Below are 21,774 nucleotides of genomic sequence, written 5' to 3'. Positions count from 1 at the left end.
GGGAGTAGCGAGAAAGCACACAGAGCGAGAAAGGAAGAAGAAATGTAGATGGAAGGAGCTGCCCATTTCATTCTCTCCTTTCCCCAGTCTTATATTCAGTTTTCCACATCGGGGCACCAATTTGTAATTTTGCGTCTTTAAATCTTCACGAAAACCCACCAGCATTTCAGTGCAAATTTCACATTTCACATTTTTCAATGTGAGTTTTCTTTACGGGCACTTCTTCTTTTGCAGATAGAAGGCATTTCTGAACATTTATTCATTATATCCCTTTCCTGCATAGTTGACTGTATTGTGTGCACTTGCGTACGCATGACATGGATGAATAACTGCGATACCAAATCCGGAGAACGAGGAATTCCAAAGGACAAGTGTGTTTTGTATTGGAAAGTGAGAAATAGGCTGGTTGGTCTTTAAATGCAAATGAAATCAAATTCTCCACACACACACACACCATCCTTCTCTGAGTATAACTTTGCTGGGAGGAAACCCTCCATATCACCTCAGGTTTGTTTTATAAAACAAAAACCTTGCATTCTAGCCATATAGCAGGAGGGGTGGGCTGATCTGACATTCCCCGCCCCTTAAAGGAAGGGTGAGGACTAGGGCTGGGCAATACAGTGGTACCTTGGTTCTCAAATGCCTTTGTACTCAAACAACTTTGAACCCAAACACTGTGAACCTGGAAGTAAATATTCCGGTTTGCGAACTTTTTTTGGAAGCCGAACGTGCTCCGTTTTGAATGTTACACTTCCGTTTTGAGTGCCACGCTTGTGATATGCTTCTGATTTGAGTGCCATGCTTCCGTTTTGAGTGTTATGCTGAGGTCTGTCTGTTTTTGCCATTTATTTTGCGTTTTTGTTTTTACGGCGCTTTTCGTTTTGTTTTTGTGACTGTGTGAAACCCAGTTCAGTTACTGATTGATTGATTGATTGTGTGACTGCAGTACATTGCTTATTGCTTTCATTTTATGGATCAATGGTCTAGTTAGATAGTAAAATTCATGTTAAATTGCTGTTTTAGGGGTTGTTTTTAGAAGTCTGGAAAGGACTAATCCAGTTTGCATTACTTTCTATGGGAAAGCCTGCCTTGGTTTTGGAACGCTTTGGTTTTGGAACAGACTTCTGGAACGGACTAAGTTTGAGAACCAAGGTACCACTGTATCTGGTTTTCAACATTGTGGTATATAACCAGCTAAACATTGTGATATACCAATACATCACAATGTCTGAATTAAGGAAGGAGCCATGTCAAGGGGCATTGGCTGGCATCATGGTTTTCCCCACATTGTGATTTTGTATAGCGCGTGCACACGCACACACACACACACCATGATTCACAATATATTGCCAGGTCAAAATTTATGAAACCAAGATCACGATATGGATTTCAAACTGGTTTTAGACGATATATCACTCAGTCCTAGTGAGGGCCTGATTTGTATTCCTCCATGTCAGGCATGTTCCTGAACACTTAAGAAAGTCAGAAGAGTTTGTTGGGCTAACCCAGCAGTCTGGCTGGAGGACTACATTGCAAAAGTTTGGAGAAGTTCATATTTAGAAGGATGGCTGAGGGGAAATGAAACAGAGCAGCTGGGATCCTTAGCAGCAGTCCCCCTTGCTGCGTCCTTTCTGGTGCATTCCCACTTTTTATTTTTTTAAGTTTATTTGTTACACTCATCATTCTCACTGCACTTTGTGTCTGCTTATGTCAGTAACCATTCTGTAGGGGAAACGACAATAAAAAAACTTTTTTTTTTTAAACACAACAATAAATGCAAAGTTTCAGCACTAAGATGCCAAAGGACATCTTACCCGTTCAGCATTCAGGCCCAGACTGTCTTTCCAGTCTTAACGGAAAGGAACTTCAGGCTCTCTGTCACTCCAACAGAAGCGTGTGGTCCTCTGGACAACTCCAGCTTCCAGCATCCCCAGACAGTCTGGTGAAGGGGCAAGGATGATGGGAGTTGTGGTCCAATCACAGTGGTACATTGGGTTACGAACTTAATTTGTTCTGGAGGTCCGTTCTTAACCTGAAACTGTTCTTAACCTGAGGAACCACTTTAGCTAATGGGGCCTCCCTCTACCACTGCACCACCACCGCACAATTTCTCTTCTCATCCTGAGGTAAAGTTCTTAACCTGAGGTACTGTTTCTGGGTTAGTGGAGTCTGTAACCCGAGGTGTTTATAACCCGAGGTACCACTGTACTTCCACAGGGCCATAGGCTCTGCTGCCAACTGCTTGTTTAGGAATCCCTGGCAGCACTACTAATTGTGGAACCCCTGGACATCCTAGCAAGGAACCCCAATAATTCATCAGCACGCAACTGGGGGAGGGAGCGAAACCACCGCCCCACAGGAAAGAGTTCCCCTGCTTTTCTCTGTTGAGCAAAGGGTCTCCCTTTTGTTTTCCAAACACGTCTTGTTTTCCATGCCTGCTCCTTTCCAGAAATAGCTCGTATTATCATCTTAGTTTTCATTCTGCCACAATGTGTTTTCTCCCCACTGGGTCACCCATGGGCTGTACGCAGCACCGAGAACCAGCTGTTTTCTCTTCACTTTTTTTCTGTCTGTTTGACTGTTGCAGAGGCTGGACCCCTGCTGCGATAACATCACCCATCATCCTGTAGCCGTCAGTCAAGGACAGGCGAGCTGTGGGCTGAGGGGAAGGAGAGGGCTTAGCGATGGAGAGGGAGGGGGAAACATAGGCCATTGCCTCCATCTCTGCACCCCGCAGATAGTAGCTGGAACTTCTCTTAATTTCTGCCTGACTTGCTGCAGCCATGGGCAGCCAACATTGCTGCCTATATTATTATTATTATTATTATTATTATTATTATTATTATTATTTGCTTCTAGGCTGCCTTGAGAGAGTGAAGACCTCTCAGGGTGGCCTATAAATTAAATAGAATAGAATACAGCAGAGGTGGGGCCTTCCAGATGTTTTGAATTTCCAACTCACATCAATGTCAACTTGGAAAGCCTACTGCTGGGGGTTGATGGGAACTGTAGTCCAACAGTGTATGGAGGACCACAGATTCCCCCAACCCTGTAATGCAACCACAGCCATGAAATCACAACTGGCCAGAACCAAACAGTGCTAAATATTTCATTATATAACTATGACTGTCCATCGGCAGAAAAATAAAATAGGACATGAGCATAGCTTTGTAAAGTTGGAAGGGACCCCTAGGGTTCCGAGGGTCATCTAGTCCAACCCCTGCAATGCAGCAATCTTGTCAACATCCTTCTTAAATTGTGGCCCCCAGAACTGGACACAGTATTCCATGTGTGGTCTGACCAAGGCAGAATAGAGTGGTACTATTACTTCCCTTGATTTGGACACTGTACTTCTGTTGATGCAGCCTAGAATAGCCTTAGCCTTTTTGTTGTTGTTGCTGCATCATACTACTGACTTATGTTAAGCTTGTGGTCCGTTAAGACCCCTAGCCAGGTGTCCCCCGTCTTATATTTGTGCGGCTGATTCTTCCTGCCTAAGTGCAGAACCTTACACCTGTCACTTCTGAAATTCATTTTGTTGGTTTTGGCACCTTTCTCCAAACTGATTCTGTCTCCTGCTGCATTACAGTGGTACCTCGGGTTACAAACACCTCGGGTTACAAACACTTCAGGTTACAGACTCCGCTAACCCGGAAGTAGTACCTCAGGTGAAGAACTTTACCTCAGGATGAGAACAGAAAAAAACGTGTGGTGGCAGCGGAAGGCCCCATTAGCTAAAGTGATACCTCAGGTTAAGAATGGTTTCAGGTTAAGAACGGAATGAATTAAGTTTGTAACCAGAGGTACCACTGTACCTACCCCTCCCAGTTTGGTGTAATCTGCAAATATGATGAGCATCACCTCAATTCCTTCATCCAAGTTGTTTATAAAGACGTTGAACAACAATGGGCCCTGTGGCACTCCATTTGTCATTTTTCTTCAGGATACTAGGAGGGAGCACTCTTTGGGTTCATGAGAAAATCCCATTTCCACGGAAGAGTGATGCTAGCAGAGAAGCATTTTTAAGAACATTCCCCCCCTGACTTGTGTGTGTTTGTTTAACAGGTGTATCCTGTCATTGATGCAATAGTATCATTGATGCAATAATAGTGCATAAGTGGTGCATTTATAATAGACGGTTCACTTTATTCATTGCTCTGCGATGTGTCCTCAAGATTTACTGCAACTGGAGGAGGCACTTGCCGCAAAGACAGGACAACACCCACCCAACCTACCAGAACATGTGTGGCAGAAGAAGTTACAGGACACACATCAATTGGAAACAAACCCTAACCCTGATCTCAAACAGTTACACCAATACCACCATGAGTGCAAATTCAGATTATAGGTACGTTTGTGCTGATTGAATCAACCAGGCAACTAAAACTCATGCAATTAGCTGTTCCCACTTTTGCCTCTGGCTCTGCCCCCTGATGACCTGTGGCTCCTGGGAGGGAATGTGGCCCTCGGGCTGAAATATCTGTATGATGGAGCAAATCGCACCAGTGTGCAATGGCTGTGGTCTTTCAGCTTGTATTCATGGGATTTCCTTTCACCAGGGAAGTGTGTGTCAGACTGCAGCCTTCGGAGGAGCAAAGGGGGAGAAATATGATTCATTTTGCACTTTTCGGAACAATGTGCAAATTGAAAACCAGGCATATGCTTCGGAATTTGCACTACTCTGAATTTTGCCACGCAAGATCTCCAAGTCAAGTATTGTGGACAAAAATGCATCTACTGGAGTTAAAGAATGCATTAAAAAAAACCATGTATTCATGAAAAACAGCATAACAGGAATGCATTATTTCGGGGAAAACTGCATTGCAAAAATATCTGGCAACACAGCACACGAAGATTTGAATACTAAGTGAAATTTGCACTAAAATTCTGGTCAATACTTCCAAGGACTTAAAAAATAAATCACAAACTGATGCAATAATGTGGAAGAATAATCTTAAGACTCGGGAAAATTTTGAAACTGGTGAAAACTGAAATTGAGAGATTAGCACATCCCTATTTAGGAGATAAGCAGCAAAGGGAAAAAGGATACAGGTGGAGACAAGGCTTGGGTGTGTGGAGTTGACCTCTCCATCTTGATACTGTCCTTCCGCTATGCTCAGGAGAACGAAGTTGAACTCAAAGTGGGAAATGCCAGAAAGGAAAGGGGGTTGAGAGGCTGCTATGGTGTGCTTCTGTGTGTGTGGCTTGTGTGTGTGTGTGTGTGTGTGAGAGAGAGAGAGAGAGAGAGAGAGAGAGAGAAAGAGAGAGAGAGAGAGAGACCGCAGTGTACAACTGGAGCACTCCATCTTGCGGAAAAATAAATTATCTTCCGCTTGACAGGCAGCGGTGCCTGGGGGCCCCTGCGCAGACAAAGAGTGCTGGAGCCTGTGCAGAGAAACGGAAAGCAGAGAGGGAAGTGGTTTTGCTAAAAGTCCCTCGCTCCGCTTTTCTGTACCAGGCATGAGGGAGACGCACTCAAGGAATAAAGAGTTTGGGTCATGTGCTTGCTTCGGCAGCACATGCACTAAGAGTTGGGGCCCCAAAGATGCTTTCTCGTCACCAGAAGATGTGAAGGGACCTCCAACTCCCATCCATATGTGCCAACTCTATGGGGCTGAGGACATCTCAGCCTCCCAAAGTATTCAGGGATGGGGCTGAGGTCCCACCCCCATTCTTGAGAGGCTGGGCCCCTTGCAGCCTTCTTCCAACATGTGTGACGTCACACGTGCGATGTGACATCAGATGTGCAATGTGACATCACTCATGCAATGTGACATCACATGTGTAATGTGATGTCATGTGTATTCGACGAGCCCCCCCCCCCAATGCCACACAGACTGATCCAGGCCCCTAAATTTTCCCAGGCACAAGGGAGGATACTGGTAGTATGCAGGTAGTAGGATACTAGTAGTATCCCATTCCTGGCCCCCGCACACGTTGGCGGAGCGTGCATAAGCCCGCCATGCCCTACTACGCCCCTGTTTTGCCCTCTTCCAGGTCCAGAAGGACCAGGACATCAGCTGTCATGTGTCATTTGAACGCACACAAAATGGCCACCACCTGAACTAAAAACTCCCAGAGGGGTCAGCCAATGAAATTTGGAAGATCCGGGACAGACAGGAGGGAGGACTCCTTCATACACAGGGCTTTTTTCCAAGGCAGAATTTGCCAGAACTCAGTTCCGGCACATCTCAGGTGGGCACCATTGCTATTCTAAGAGAACAAGGGAGGTGTTCATGGTGAGTTCAGGCCCCTCTATTTCTAGAAAAATAGTATTGGAAAGAAGTGTGTATGTCATACTGAGCTCTTTGGAGAAAAGGTGAGATATAAATGTAATAATAAACATTATTATTTTTTTAAAAAAAGAACCCAAGTCCATGAACTCCTACAAGTGACACTTTAACAAGGTATCCACAAATTGTGTTTTTGCCAGGAACTGAGAGCAGAGGTGGGGAACCTGCAACCTTCCAGATGTTGGGATTCCCGCTAGGGATGGGGAGAAATCAATTTAAGTTTGCATTTAAAGGCAAACCTGACAAATTCTCATTCTCTGAATCAATATGAGAACTGAAATGCAGTTTCATCCTTCACAATCTGCACATCTCCGGATTCTGCAATGCAGTTTTCCCGTCAAGTAACATGGACAAAAATATATATACTAGAATAAACTGTGCATAGAAGCATAGGTTAGTGAAAATAACAGGCAAAAAAATGTATCGTGTGAGGGAAAGTAGCTTTGCAGAAAATGCATCTAACGGGCAAAATTGCAAACAAAATGTGCGTAAAAACACATCTATTAGTGAAAATAGCATTATGTTAGGGGAAATATAAGAATCAGGGACAACATGCTTTGCAAAAATGTCTGTATTAGGCAAAACTGCACCCCCAATATGTGTATTTTAGAAGTTTACACTTAAATGGCGATGAATTTCTATGAGGATTAGATCTCATGAACTGTGGAAACATGGATAACAGACCTTCAGACTGGAAGAATGAGAAAAGGAACGGAAACACAATGGACCTGTTCACTCATCCCTACCTGGAAATGATCACAGCCAAAACTCCTCCTTTGCCCCCCTCCTGCTTGCTCTCTGTAGCGCCCCCAGGTGGCGAGACTGCAGTTGTGCCACGCTCCCTCTCTCCTCCCCACCCGCACCAATTGTCTTGGAAGCTGCGCTGTTTTGAATATTTCTGCTTGGGGCTGTGGGTCTTCTGCATTTGCCGTTGCCGAGGCAACTGCAGCCCATCCCATAATGATCTCAATTGCATGCAGACACACACGAAGACGAAGAAGAAAAGAAGAGGCATATGCTCTGGGTAATCTCCCAAGGAAGAAACAGCAGGCAGCGGGGGGAGATAATATAATAGAAAGCTATTAGGGGGTTGAGAAGCTTTTTCCCGTTTTTGTTCACAAGGATTGGATCAGCACAGCAATATATATATATATATATATATATATATATATATATATATATATATCAGAGAATTCAATAGGAATCAGAGCTCATGGAACCAAAAAATAAATAAAAAGGTGGTGCAGACAAAAAGATGGGACAGGAAAGAGGAGAGTACACAAAGGTCTACAATTTACGAGTCGTTGCCCAACTTGACTTTTCCCCACCCAGAGTAGGGATCTTGTGCTCTGAGCTGCTGCATAACAGAAATTCAACAGGTGCCAGCACATTTCTTCCCCTCTACCATGGAGAAGCGGTGATAAGGGAACTGCACCTGGTGGATTTCTACCTGTTAAAAGCAAAGTAGCCTGTCAGGTGACTGCATTTGCCATTCAAGCTGACAGACACCCTGGTTCTACCCAAATGGTTTAGGAGGTAAAGTTAATTTAGGGCCTGCACCAAGCCCTGGCACCCGTGAGCAACGGACGGGGACTTGGCAGTGCCTACCACTAATCCAGGCCCTCTGAGCAACTGGTTCCAGGTTCCCTCTTGCTTTCCCACAATGCCCCCAAGTGACAGCACCACCAGGGGCATTCTGGGAATTTGCTATGGTTGCACACAGGTGAAGAGAAAAGGCATAATACAGTGGTACCCCAGGTTACATACACTTCAGGTTACATACGCTTCAGGTTACAGACTCTGCTATCCCAGAAATATTACCTCGGGTTAAGTACTTTGCTTCAGGATGAGAACAGAAATTGTGCTCCGGCGGAGCGGCAGCAGCAGGAGGCCCCATTAGCTAAAGTGGTGCTTCAGGTTAAGAACAGTTTCAGGTTAAGAACGGATCTCCGGAACGAATTAAGTACTTAACCTGAGGTACCACTGTAACAAGGTGGGAACTGACAATGGCTCAGAAGCTCAGTAACTCCTGAATTACAGCTACTTCTCAGCCAGCCCCCCCCCGGCAGAGGGCACTTTGCCTCAGCCCCCCACCCCCAGCCTGGAGCTGTCCAAGGTCCCGTTGACTTCAGTGGCGCTTAGACTCCCAGATAAATATGCATGATCTTGCAGTCTCGGAGGGCTGGCAGCCCAAAATGCGGCTGGTTATTCCTGATCAATATATGGAACTTAAGTCGTCTGTGCGCTTCCATTCATTCATCCAGCCTGCGTACATACTGTACTTTTACAGCACATTTAAAGCATATGCCGTCCAAAACAATCCCCGGAACAGTAATTCAATTCTCACAGAGCTACAGTTCTCAGCACCCTTAAAAAACACACACAACAAACTACAGTTCTCAATATTACTGGGGTGGGAGGCGGTGCACTTTAAATGTATGGTGTGTATGCATCCATCCATCCATCCTCACTCTCTCATTTTCTCTCTCGTTTGTCCTTGGAGGTCTCTCCTCTGCTTCTGTCTTAGGACTATTTCAGAGAGCCAGTGCAGTGAGGTACCTGGCCTTGAATTAATAACTGGGGAGACCCAGACTGACATTTGGCCATCAATGTTTACTGGGCAGCCTGGACCAGTCTCTCTCCCTCCTTCTTTAACCCACCTTACAGGGTTGTTGGGAAGATTCAGCTTTGCACGGGGGCTACAGCTTTGAGCTTCTTGGAGGAAAGTCAAAATATAACCTTCATAAATAACATCTGTCTTCCCAGACTCCGCTGCCTGGCATCACGACCCTTGCCAGCCCTGACCACCTCCTTCTCCTCAAGTGATTTTCCTTGATTGCAAAGTGTCCTTGAACTGTGACAATGCCTCATGCTCGTCTGGATGGAGGATGGAGAGGGTCAGGAGTGGATGTCAGGAATAAACCACTTCTTTGTTAGAAGAAACAAGGCCTGCTCAGGGAAGGCAGGCCTAATGAGCACAGCGACTCTTCTCGGTAGGTCTTGCCCCTATGTTATGTACTGAGTTGAATAGGATCCAAAAGGCAGCAGTCTGATTGGTCCTAGAACAATAGGATTCAGAATGTAGCAGTCTGATTGGTCCTAGAACAATAGGATCCAGAATGCAGCAGTTGATTGGTCCACAGGAGCCACCCAATCCAGCTCCAGGTGGAAGGGAATCAGTAACCTGATTGGCCTACAGGAGAATCCCGGAATTAGCCAATCACGTGGGGCCCATTGAGTAAATAATGTATATAAGGCAGATATTCTGGGGGAAATTCCATTCCTCCTCACCACTATGAGCTGAATAAAGAGCATGAAATCCACTCTCGACTCCGAGTATATTTCACCGACTCCGAGTATATTTCACCCTATGAGGCAGTTGCAGAGGCTGAAGATTGCCTTCCCACAGCTGCCTATATCTCCCCTGCAATCTGACACTCAGCCTACTTGCCTGTCTCTGCTCCTTTCTCTTCATACGTCTTCTGGTACTGGGAGCTTGTTGCGGCAGGAGAGGGAGAGACCTGGCATCCTCATCAGCCTGACTTATCTCTGCCTCCTGGCCTCCTTCTTCTCTTGCTTCAGCTTCAGCTTCAGCTTCTGGACTTTGCCACAGCCTCTTCCTGCTCACTAAACCCTGTTGCCTCTCCTGACACCTTCTCCCAATCTTCTCCCTCTGCCCATTCATTGTTGTCCCACCACCAGTCCCCGGGCTCTGAGCCTTCTTCCCTTTGGGATTCCCCAGCTGGTGCCTCACACCCTCTGCATCCAACATGTCCATGACAGAAGGGTGTGTGTGTGTGTGTGTCAGTGCCGGATTTACGTATAAGCTAAACAAATTATAGCTTAGGGCCCCACTCTCTTGGGGGCCCCAAAAAAATTTAAAGGAAGAAAACACCTGGATGTACATTTCCAAAATATAGGATAAAAAACAAATAAAATAAAACCTACATGCAGCAACAGTGTTTTGTGTTGTGTAGGCTCCTATGATGTAAGTAATGGGCCCCGCCTGCTGGCCTGCTCCCTAAAATATCACTGGTTTGCTCATTTCTATATATAGGGTGCCTAGATTTTGCATGGACTGGTTGCAGGGCAACATGTGCAAATGGCTTTAGATACTTATTAGGTCCATAAATTACCATATAGCACATAGTCAACAACAAAAACAGCGACAAAATTGTTGTTGACAAAGGACAGCTGGACATATGAAGGGCCCCATTACCTTCAGTAGCTTAGGAGCTCGTCAAACCTAAATCCGACCCTGGTGTGTGTAGACACCTCTGACTTCTGTGTGGTTGGAATGTCCAAACGAGTATTACATTTGTTGCCCCAGAACTTTAACTTCTGGCCCCAACCCCAGTTGACATGGGGCTCCTGTAATGTCCCCATGAGAGAATACAGTGGTACCTCGGGTTAAGTACTTAATTCGTTCCAGAGGTCCATTCTTAAGCTGAATCTGTTCTTAACCTGAAGCACCACTTTAGCTAATGGGGCCTCCTGCTGCTGCTGCGCCGCCAGAGCACAATTTCTGTTCTCATCCTGAAGCCAAGTTCTTAACCTGAAGCACTATTTCTGGGTTAGCAGAGTCTGTAACCTGAAGTGTATGTAACCTGAGGTACCACTGTACAGCCCTTGAGCTGAAAAAAGTTCTCATAACCCTGCTCCTCCACATCTCCTTCCTCCCCTTCTTCTTCCCTTGTTCCTGCAGGCTGCTCCGCCATCACCCTCTCTTGCATCACAGCAGCCCAGCCAATGGCAGCCAGAGGCTCACCTGCTTCTTTGCTCATGGCCCTCTGGCATAAACAAGACTCTTTGACCCCTTCACTTCGCAGGGTGCACCTCCACTGCAAGGAAAAACAACAACACCTCTCTCTTTTCTTTGTGTTCCGGAATCGCTGCCAATCTTTCTGCCTCACACAAAATGCGGTTGTTTCCCTCTCAAAATGTAAGAGAGCGATCCAGCACCAGAGCCTTCAAGCAAAGTGGCGCAGATTCCTCCCTCCCCGCTCCCTCTGGGCCATGGGAAATTCCAGCCCAGCCGCTTACAGTGTCGTCTTCGTTTTGGATGACAGAGCACTGCAGAGTGTTGATTTTGGGGAAGGCTAGGGTTTTGGGTTTTAAAAAAATCTATTTATTTACAGCTGCACAATTTAGCTGATTTTACAAGGGTGATATTGCACAGCAACAAGTAAACAGTAGAAATTATTGGTAACCAGGTCAGCAACACGCAAACAGCTTCTGCTAGGCAGTTCCAAAAAAGAGATAGATAGATAGATAGATAGATAGATAGATAGATAGATAGAGATAGATAATAGGAAAATTAAGCTTTCAATACCTTGAACAGACATGACACCAGGGCAAAAGAAATAAGGATATATACAGGGAACACAAGCTTTGCCACAAGACCTCCTAACTTCCAACTAAGAAAACAGACTCTTTTTTTTTTAACCTTTCCTTCCCTCAGCTGTGCAATTTTAGAGCAGCGCAGGAACAGGCACACAGGAGGTCAGGTTGGATTTATAGTGCTATCAGTATTTTAAAAAATAAGGCCAGCACCTTCCAGGAGGCAGCTTTGAAAATGTAGAGCTAAATTTGCCCTGGCCCTGAAATCCACCGGATTTCAGTGAGGCGTCCCGCAAAGGTTGTCAGAGGAGGAGGAGTTTGAAGTCTCCAGATCTCAGGGCTTTTTGCAGGTGTGTCGCAGGCCTACGCTGCAACATGTCACTGATGTAATAGCAGCACATTTGGGGGGTGCATTTATGCTGGACTGTCCACACATCATTCTTCTGTATTCGTTGTTCTGTAAGACAACCTCAGTGTTGCTGCATTATTTCCATCGGGTGGGGGGCACTTTTGAACTTATAGCACAGCAAAACCAGGATAATCTCTCCCTCCCCAGAGAACATTGAGGATATAAAAAGTTACAAGACTTCAGCAAGAAGTTACAGAAACATGCACTGACATAAAACAAAGCAGGATAACCACCCCAGAACTACTGCAGACACAAGCAAGTATTGAAAAATTTGCATATAATTGCCTTTGTACCATCATGAGCACAAATAACCACAAATGCCCAATAAAAAGGATGTCTCCAGAGTGAGGAGCCAGGAGCAATCCATACATCATCCAAGCTTGTTTCCTCAATGGTCCTACCACTTGAGAAGATCCAAACCACAACACAATCTCCTTAAATTCTCTGCAACTTTGCATGAGGGGTGGAGCTCTGCTAGTCATGTGATGCTGCTCAAGGTGTAAAAGGGGCTCAGTTGAGCCAGAGGCCGCCTTGGAGCAACCTCTGCCTTTGTTGGGAGCTCTCCATGGTCCTGCAACGCCTGAGGTAAGAACCCAGTTCATAAACCAGGGATGGGGAAACTCTGGTCCTCCAGATGTTGCTGAACTACAACCCCCATCATCCCTGGCCATTGGCCATGATAGCTGAGGCTGATGGGAGTTGTAGTCCACCACCTGGAGGTTAACCACCCCTGTTTTATACACACACTGCTTTGCAGGGCCAGATAACTACTGTTCAAGGTCAGGCCCCTCCAGGCCTTGATTAAAACAGAAGCAGCACTGTGTCCAAATCTTATACACAAGCCTTAAAAAGGGACTGAAAGGAATAATAGGGCCACATAAACAAGTCTATTAATATTCAACCAGTCAGCCTGAGGGGTAGAGATGGAAAAGGGTTGTAAAATACTAAGATGGCTACAAGATTAGCCACTGAGAACAAAACAGGCACTGCATGAAATTGCAGGAAGCTAACAGGAGGCCAAGTGTGAACCCAATGGAAGCTCCTAAACCAGGGACTCCTGTGGTCCTCTGGACATTTGGACTCCATTTTCCATCAGCCCCAGTCAGCACAGCCAGTGGTCAGGAATGATGGGAGTTGTAGTCACCGGGAGGGTCACGGGTTCCTCACCCCATACCAGAGTTTACAAAACTTGGTTCTCTGGCTGTTTTTCGACTACAACTCCCATCATCCCTAGCTAGCAGTTTGGGAAACTGTGCTGTAACCAAAGTGCTTAGGGGATCCTCTCCAGGCAACTCAGGCAAGTAAGCCAAGCTGCGTGTTCCAATTGGAATGGAGATGGAAGCAAGGCAGAGATAATTCTTTTTCAACACCTAATAAGGCAAAAACATAACAATAACCAACTCTACCCCCCAAATGAAAGTCTTGCTTGGACACAATCTCACATCGACCCAGTACCTATGGGACCGCCTCTCCCAGTATGCCCCACGGAGAGCCTCAAGGTCCATAAATAGCAACACCCTAGTGGTCCCGGGCCCTAAGGAAGTTAGATTAGCTTCAACCAGAGCCAGGGCCTTTTCAACACTGGCTCCGGCCTGGTGGAACGCTCTGCCTCATGAGACCAGGGCCCTGCAGGATCTGATTTCTTTCTGCAGGGTCTTTAAGACAGAGTTGTTCCGCCTGGCTTTTGGCTTGGAGCCAATTTGATTCCCTCCCCCTCTTTCTTTTTTCTTTTTTCTTTATCCTCCTGTGATGAGGCTGCATTTTAATATTTTAATGTTTCAATATTTTAATTGTATGTTAATCTTGTTTTTAAGTTGTATTCATTCAACTTGTTTTTATTATTGCTTGTTAGCCGCCCTGAGCCTGGCCTTGGCTGGGGAGGGTGGGGTATAAATAAAAATTATTATTATTATTATTATTATTATTATTATTATTACCCCTATAGACAACTCTGACTTGAAATGACTGAAGTTCTTTGCCTGGTGGAAATATGAAGTCCTCAGTTCAGATTTGTTGTGAGGCTATATTGAAACATTATATGTCCATGAATACTTTAGAAAGATAAAGAAAATCACTGCATAAATGCTGCGAAAATTATTGGCATTATCAACTCTACCCTGTTCTAATAAGAGTTTCTGGGAATCAAAAGTGGGGAGAGCTGTACACAGGTATCACCTGGCAGGTTTTAGTAGGATTGACATTTCCCAAAACCACCATGTGATACATCCTAGTTTGTGCTCAGTCCCCAGGGCAGTCTCCCCCAAATGGCTCCCCAACTGCTAGATGTTGCTGGACTCCAATTCCCATCAGCCCCAGCCTGCCTGGCCAATGGTTAGGGATGATGGGAATTGTAGCCCAAAACATCTGGAGTGGCACCAAGACTGGAGAAAGCTGTACTTGTGCAAAATCTGAGAAGTCATTCAAAAGATATGAGCTTTCTATTCTGGTCTGAAAAGAGATTTCTCATTGTCCCTCCTCTCCGATATTGTCTCACGCTGCTTGTTTCATTCCACCCGCCTCCCTCAAAACTGAATATTTATACCTTTGCAAATTTCATCTGCTACTTTCTTTGCAGATAAACAAAATTGTGCCTTTTTTGTATTTGCCTTTGTATTCTTCCTCTCTCTCCCTCGATCTTCTCAATACTTCATGTTGTTGGGTCGGGGTTTTTTGGGGGGGGCAGAACCGCTTTAGTGTTTGAGTTTCGCAAAGTGGATCCAGTTTCCTGGGACATGCATGGATGCTGAAGGACAATTAATTCTGCAAATCCAGCACTTGCTGAGGCAATAAAATAAAATAAACCAACCTTCTAGTTAGAAGGAGGAGGAAGTGAGGGAAATGGACAGAGGCTTATAGTGGGCTTACAGTTTACGCATAACTCTTCTCTAGATGCACTTAGGCTGCGTGCATAGAACACATTTAAAGCAAACACACTCTTAAAAAGGAATCCTGGGAACTGTAGTTTATCCCTCACAGAGCTACGATTCCCAGCACCCTTGACAAACTACTGTTCTCAGGATTCCTTGGGATGGGAGAATGTACTTTAGATGTATGGTCTGTATGCAGCCAATATCTCTCATCTCAAGAGAGAGAGTTGCCTCTGTCTTCATGTCTCCATCTTTATATCCTGCTCCTCCTCAAGTGTTTCATCTCAATAGCAACCTTAAGGGGCAACCAAGTCTGGGAACGACATCCCTTCAAAGGCTACCCCCAGAAATGCTTTATCCTCTGGTTAAGTGTTCATCTGCTTGTTTGTTCTTTCCAGGGGGAGGGAAACTTGTGCACTTCCTGATGTTGCCAGACTACAACTCCCATCCTCCCTGACTGTTGACCATGTGGGTTGGGGGCTGATGGGAGTTGTAGTTCAGTACAGATCTGGAGGGCCTCCAAGTTGTGAACCCTCAACGGGAAAGTCGAGGAGGGACTCCCTTAACAGGATTACAAACCACCTGGTCTCAGGGTAGTAGGGGATCAAGGTCTCGTGCACAGCTGAGAAATTACAACTGTAGATGTTGCTTGTGGTAGAGGGAACTTCTTCTGCATATCTCTGCCTTTACCAAATTTAGTCCTTTACCAAAGCCTAACCCATTCTCTTCCCCTTAGCTGTGTTCATCAGAATAGATTACTAGCCCCCCCCAACTTAAATGCATTAATTCTGTATGCGTTGCACAGCACCTGGTGCACTCCTGCAGTTAAGTCGGCTGAGCCACTAGTGCATACACCTACACAAAAAGGTTATTGCTTACACACACACACACACACACACACACACACACACATGCCAGTCAGTTGTGACATATTCACAGCCTTCAAGGCGGAAAGGAAGAACTCTTGTTTGGTAAAAGGGGAAAAAATAAAAAAAGCTTTCTTCCCTAGTCGCCATGAGGAGATTCCGACTCGCCACAGGCGACCGGCAAGTTCCAAGCCTGGGCCTGTCGCCTTGCTGGTGTGAAATGAACTGGTCTACAGCAGGAACTGCAGTGGTGGAAAACGCATTCCCACCCGAGGACGATCAGGCTGTGGGAGGGTGTGAGGAGTTGGCAGAGCCCGGCGTGAGCCGGTTTAATTGGCTGTGTCCATCTGGACGGATGGGGCGGCGGTGCCAATTCCCGGCCTTGAGCCCAAAGCACCAGCTACGGTTCTTGCCGGGCTCTCCGAGGCAATTAACCATGATTAAGAGAATCAGCCCTTGCCTGCTCACGCCTAAATAGCTCCTGTCAACCCCGCTTAGGCACAGACCGCCTCAACGGCTCTCTCCACGAACTGCGTCTTCTTCTTCCTCCTCCTGCTCCTCTTCCTCCTCAGGAAAAGAGGTCCGTGGCTGGAGGCAAGTATTGCAAGCACCCGGACTAGCCAGAGGCCTTGCCCTGGCGATCACACAAAGAAGGGAACATCAGAATCAGGACAGTGGCCAATCTAGACCAGCACCCTGTTTCTCACAGCGGCCACCCAGGTGCTTATGGGAAGCTCACAAACAGGACTTATCTCCATTCCCGGGAGTTCCAGAAATTGGTGTTCCCAAACGTACTGCCTCCAATCGGGGTTGTAGCCCAGAGTGCCCCATAACAGCTGGGAGGTCTTCACAAGTGGTGCTTACAGAATAAGTTTGCTAAGGAGAGAAGCTCACAGGATGAGGCTCACAGTCTGTCTGGCCCATCGCTCCTCTGGTGCGCACTTGTGATGCCTTCAGAGACAGCTTAAAGAGATTGACAGTCTGTCTACTGATATCAGGTGCCGCTCGCCGCCTCCTTCCCTGCCCCGCTTGTGGGCTTCCCAGAGGCACCTGGATTATTAATGTTCTTTATGATTATAATTCTATCCCAAGGAGTTCAAGGGGGGCACGCAATGCTCCCCATTTCCTTCATTTCATCCGCATAACAGCCTTGTAAGGTAGGCCACACCAAGAGAGTATGATTGCCTCCCCCTTCCCACGGTCACCCCCCCCCAAGGGAGGTTAATGGCTGAGTGGGGATCTGAACCCTTGTCCCCAGTCCAACTCTAACCACAACATCAACTGTCAGGTTCTCTGGCACTGCAGTCACGAGGCTGGGCTACCTTTGGTTTGATCCTGCAAGGCAGTTCTTTCTGAATACAAAAATTATTTACACAATGTATGCAACGGCTAAACAGAAACTCCATAGACAGAGGCACTCTATCGTAGCTGACACAAATATAAGAGAAGCTAGGTAAGGCCAAAGGTCTAGATAAGGGCAAATGGTTGTCTTCCACACTCCCATGAGCAACAGAGGCAAACAGTCATTAGCTCCCCCAGCGACTGGCTAATCACAGATAGGCTATTCCTGAACGTGGAGGCTACCCAGATTAGCCACCACCTCGAGGCAGCAAATCCCAAACGCATCTGCTGGGGAGTAAGCCTGGCTGAATGCAGCTGGGGCTTATTTCAAAGTAAATACCCTTGAGGACTGTCGAGGGAGCGAGCCTTCCTAAATCTGCCTAATTTATTTATTAAGCCATCAGCGCTTCTCAGGGCAGAGAATTCCCTACATGAATGCCAGATTGCTGGAGAGAAGGGGCTCATTGTCAGGCAATGCCTGGTCCTAGTACTGCTCATCACCCCACCCCGAGTCCTTATATCACAGAAGGAGGGAGGAAATAAATAAGCAAATGCCCACTTCTCACACCGCACAGCTCACAGTGTGTTTACGCATCGCGCACAATCCCATGGCTTTTGTCAGGGTTCCCACCAACCCCACTCCACACCTGGGGATTTCTCCTGCCAGATTTGGATCTTACACACACGGTAGGTACTAATGCAGGATTCAGAGTTAACACATGCACATGCATTCGGATCTCTGTGTGTGTGTTTGTATATGTGTGCAGAGAAAGAGAGAGATGGGTTGGGGGAAGTGGTAGCCCAGTGCTTGGAGGATCTGCTTTGCATGCACACAGTCCTGGGTTCAATCCTGGCCTCTCCAGGTGGGGCTGGGAATTTCCCCGGTCGGAAACCCTAGAGAGACTCTGCCAGTCAGTGTAAGCAATACAAAGCTAGACAGATGGACCAACAGTCTGACTCGGTATAAGGCAGCTTCCTATGTTCCACCCAGAGATAGAATTTGTGGATTAACAGACATGGGGTTGTATTAGACACACACTTTATAGTCTTCTCTCATATATACACACACAATTTCCTGCATGCACAGAGCTGTATCTCACTTTAGCATAAATACAGGATAGGGGTCTTCTTTGCACCTCTGTCACTCTCTCACATAGGCACCCTTCTATATGGCCAACCAGATGCAAAATGGGAATGGGTTGCTTCCTGTATCTCTGACTGCTGTGTGGAAGAGGAGATTCCCCCCATCTTTTCATTCAGGGTGGATTAAAAAAGCTGCACTCTCTGAAATTCCCTCTGCTGGAGAACCGTTTGCTTACTTCTCTGTTTATTTTAGCAGTTTGTCCCTATCTGAGCAGGTTACAAGAGAAGAAGAAGAAGAGGCAGAAGAGGCATCCCATATACACCCCCCCAAACAGACAAAACTTACAAAAATCAACATACAAGTGAGTTGTCTCTCTCTTAAACACGCACTACTCATCTCTCTCTCTCTCTCGCTCTCTCTCTCTCTCTCTCTCTCTCTCTCTCTCTCTCACACACACACACACACACCTTAGCCATGCAGGTTGCTAACCTTTCTGAACAAACACACTCTCTCCTTTTCTTTCCAGATGCAATCAGCTGTTTGCACAAGAGGATAGAGTGTGCGGGTCACACGCAGCCAGATGGATTAGACGGTGACAGCAGAGCCTGTCTTCCTCTCTCTGTATATACCCCCCTCCTTCCTCCCTGCACCCCAAATGCATCACACAGTGAAGCTGTCTGTCTGTCTGTCTGTCTCTCTCCACTTTGGTCCACGCTCCCCACCCCCACCCCCATCCTCCAGTGCCCGGGGATCACCTCCGCCACGCAATCTGCCCAGGGGATGCCGAGCCAGCGGCGAGAAGCCTCCTCCTCCAAATGGGCATCCCTTGGGGGGCAGGCACCCCCCAAAAACCCCCCTCCTGGCACAAACCCTCCTCAGAATACGCTCTCCATCCCATCTCCTTCCGAATTCCCGCATCCCCTCACCTTACTCATGGCGCCGGGATGGTACCCTAAGGATGCTCCAAGAAAGATGCTCTGGTCCTCTCTCCTCTCTTGCGCGCTCTCTCGCTCTCTCTCGCTCGCTCTCATTCACACACTGCCCCCCCTCTGTCTCCGGCTCACTCGCATATATAGCATATTGCCGGACTCAAAGATGCCCGGCACTTTGAGTGGCAGGTGCAGGGAGCCAATGGGAGAGGCCCGTGGTTTCTGCTGCATTTGCAAACTGGGTTAATACAGCGGGATGGTGGTAGTAAACAGACGCTGAGGAGAGAATTGCCACCTTGTTGATTCTAAACTATCAACGTGGTTCTCTCTCTCCTCCCCCCCCCCCAACTTCCACCAACCTGACATTTATTTATTTCTTCTTTCTGAAATCCAGAGCTAAATGCTGGGCAGTTGCAAATCTTCAGACATGTTAAAAATGAATAAAGACAGTTAAAAAATAGGAAAAGCGATTCTGTATGCGATTTTCCCATAGGAGATGATGATCACAGAGGCTGCAAGTTTGGGGATGGGGGCCCGGTTAATTGGGGAAGGGGGAAGTTTCTCCTACCCAAATCAAATTGCATCCTTTCTAGATAACTTAAGGCAGGGGCAGCGAATGTTGTGGCCTCCAGCCATTTTCGGAAGGTAATTCCCATGGCCCCTCACCATGCTGGGGGTGAAAGGAACTGGAATCTATTAAATCTGCAGCTTACGGCATTGGCTACCTTTGTCTCAAAGGGACACATACAATAAATTCCACTTTTATGTCAGATCGCTCAGTTTAAAATAGTGACTACTCTCAGTGGCAGGACTTTGGGGAGACCCCAAATGCAGCAGGGTGGGCTTGTTGTTGTTGTTGTTGTTGTTTAGTCGTTTAGTCGTGTCCGACTCTTCGTGACTCCATGGACCAGAGCACGCCAGGCACTTCTGTCTTCCACTGCCTCCCACAGTTTGGTCAGACTCATGTTTGTAGCTTCGAAGACACTATCCAACCATCTCGTCCTCTGTCGTCCCCTTCTCCTTGTGCCCTCCATCTTTCCCAACATCAGGGTCTTTTCCAAGGAGTCTTCTCTTCTCATGAGGTGGCCAAAGTATTGGAGCCTCAGCTTCACAATCTGTCCTTCCAGTGAGCACTCAGGGCTGATTTCCTTCAGAATGGAGAGGTTTGATCTTCTTGCAGTCCATGGGACTCTCAAGAGTCTCCTCCAGCACCATAATTCAAAAGCATCAATTCTTCGGTGGTCAGCCTTCTTTATGGTCCAGGTCTCACTTCCATACATCACTACTGGGAAAACCATAGCTTTTACTATACAGACCTTTGTTGGCAAGGTGATGTCTCTACTTTTTAAGATGCTGTCTAGGTTTGTCATTGCTTTCCTCCCAAGAAGCAGGCGTCTCTTAATTTCGTGGCTGCTGTCACCATCTGCAGTGATCATGGAGCCCAAGAAAGTAAAATCTCTCACTGCCTCCATTTCTTCTCCTTCTATTTGCCAGGAGGTGATGGGACCAGTAGCCATGATCTTCGTTTTTTTGATGTTGAGCTTCAGACCATATTTTCTGCTCTCCTCTTTCACCCTCAATAAAAGGTTCTTTAATTCCTCCTCACTTTCTGCCATCAAGGTTGTGTCATCTGCATATCTGAGGTTGTTGATATTTCTTCCAGCAATCTTAATTCCGGCTAAGGATTCTTCCAGCCCAGCCTTTCGCATGATGAATTCTGCATATAAGTTAAAGAAGCAGGGAGACAAAATACAGCCTTGTCGTACTCCTTTCCCAATTTTGAACCAATCAGTTCTTCCATATCCAGTTCTAACTGTAGCTTCTTGTCCCACATAGAGATTTCTCAGGAGACAGATGAGGTGATCAGGCACTTGCATTTCTTTAAGAACTTGCCATAGTTTGCTGTGGTCGACACAGTCAAAGGCTTTTGCATAGTCAATGAAACAGAAGTAGATGTCTTTCTGGAACTCTCTAGCTTTCTCCATAATCCAGCGCATGTTTGCAATTTGGTCTCTGGTTCCTCTGCCTCTTCTAAATCCAGCTTGCACTTCTGGGAGTTCTCGGTCCACATACTGCTTGAGCCTTTCTTGTAGAATTTTAAGCATAACCTTGCTAGCGTGTGAAATGAGTGCAATTGTGTGGTAGTTGGAGCATTCTTTGGCACTGCCCTTCTTTGGGATTGGGATGTAGACTGATCTCCAATCCTCTGGCCACTGCTGAGTTTTCCAAACTTGCTGGCATATTGAGTGTAGCACCTTAACAGCATCATCTTTTAAAATTTTAAATAGTTCAGCTGGAATACCATCACTTCTTCTGGCCTTGTTATTTGCAGTGCTTTCTAAGGCCCATTTGACTTCACTCTCCAGGATGTCTGGCTCAAGGTCAGCAATATGGATGCGCGAGACATCCATATCTTTCTGGTATAATTCCTCTGTGTATTCTTGCCACCTCTTCTTGATGTCTTCTGCTTCTGTTAGGTCCTTACCACTTTTGTCCTTTATTATGGTAATCTTTGAACGAAATGTTCCTTTCATATCTCCAATTTTCTTGAACAGATCTCTGGTTCTTCCCATTCTGTTGTTTTCCTCTATTTCTTTGCATTGCTCGTTTAAAAAGGCCTTCTTATCTCTCCTTGCTATTTTTTG

General features: G+C 46.3%; 1 long non-coding RNA gene across 1 annotated transcript in view; it reads right to left on the bottom strand.

Moving 5' to 3' along the window:
• Positions 1–19,272, bottom strand: part of LOC307205814 — a 38,245-nt gene extending 18,973 nt beyond the window's left edge. Inside the window, exon 1 of the long non-coding RNA XR_013834071.1 lies at positions 19,127–19,272. This is a non-coding gene — a long non-coding RNA (uncharacterized lncRNA). The remainder of the gene's footprint in view (positions 1–19,126) is intronic.
• Between the last annotated feature and the right edge of the window lie 2,502 nt (positions 19,273–21,774).

The sequence above is a fragment of the Podarcis cretensis genome (genome assembly GCF_951804945.1).
Source record: "Podarcis cretensis genome assembly, chromosome: 16".
Classification (NCBI taxonomy): domain Eukaryota; kingdom Metazoa; phylum Chordata; class Lepidosauria; order Squamata; family Lacertidae; genus Podarcis; species Podarcis cretensis.
Note: the sequence above shows the minus strand (reverse complement) of the source record. Positions and strands in the feature narration are given on the sequence as shown.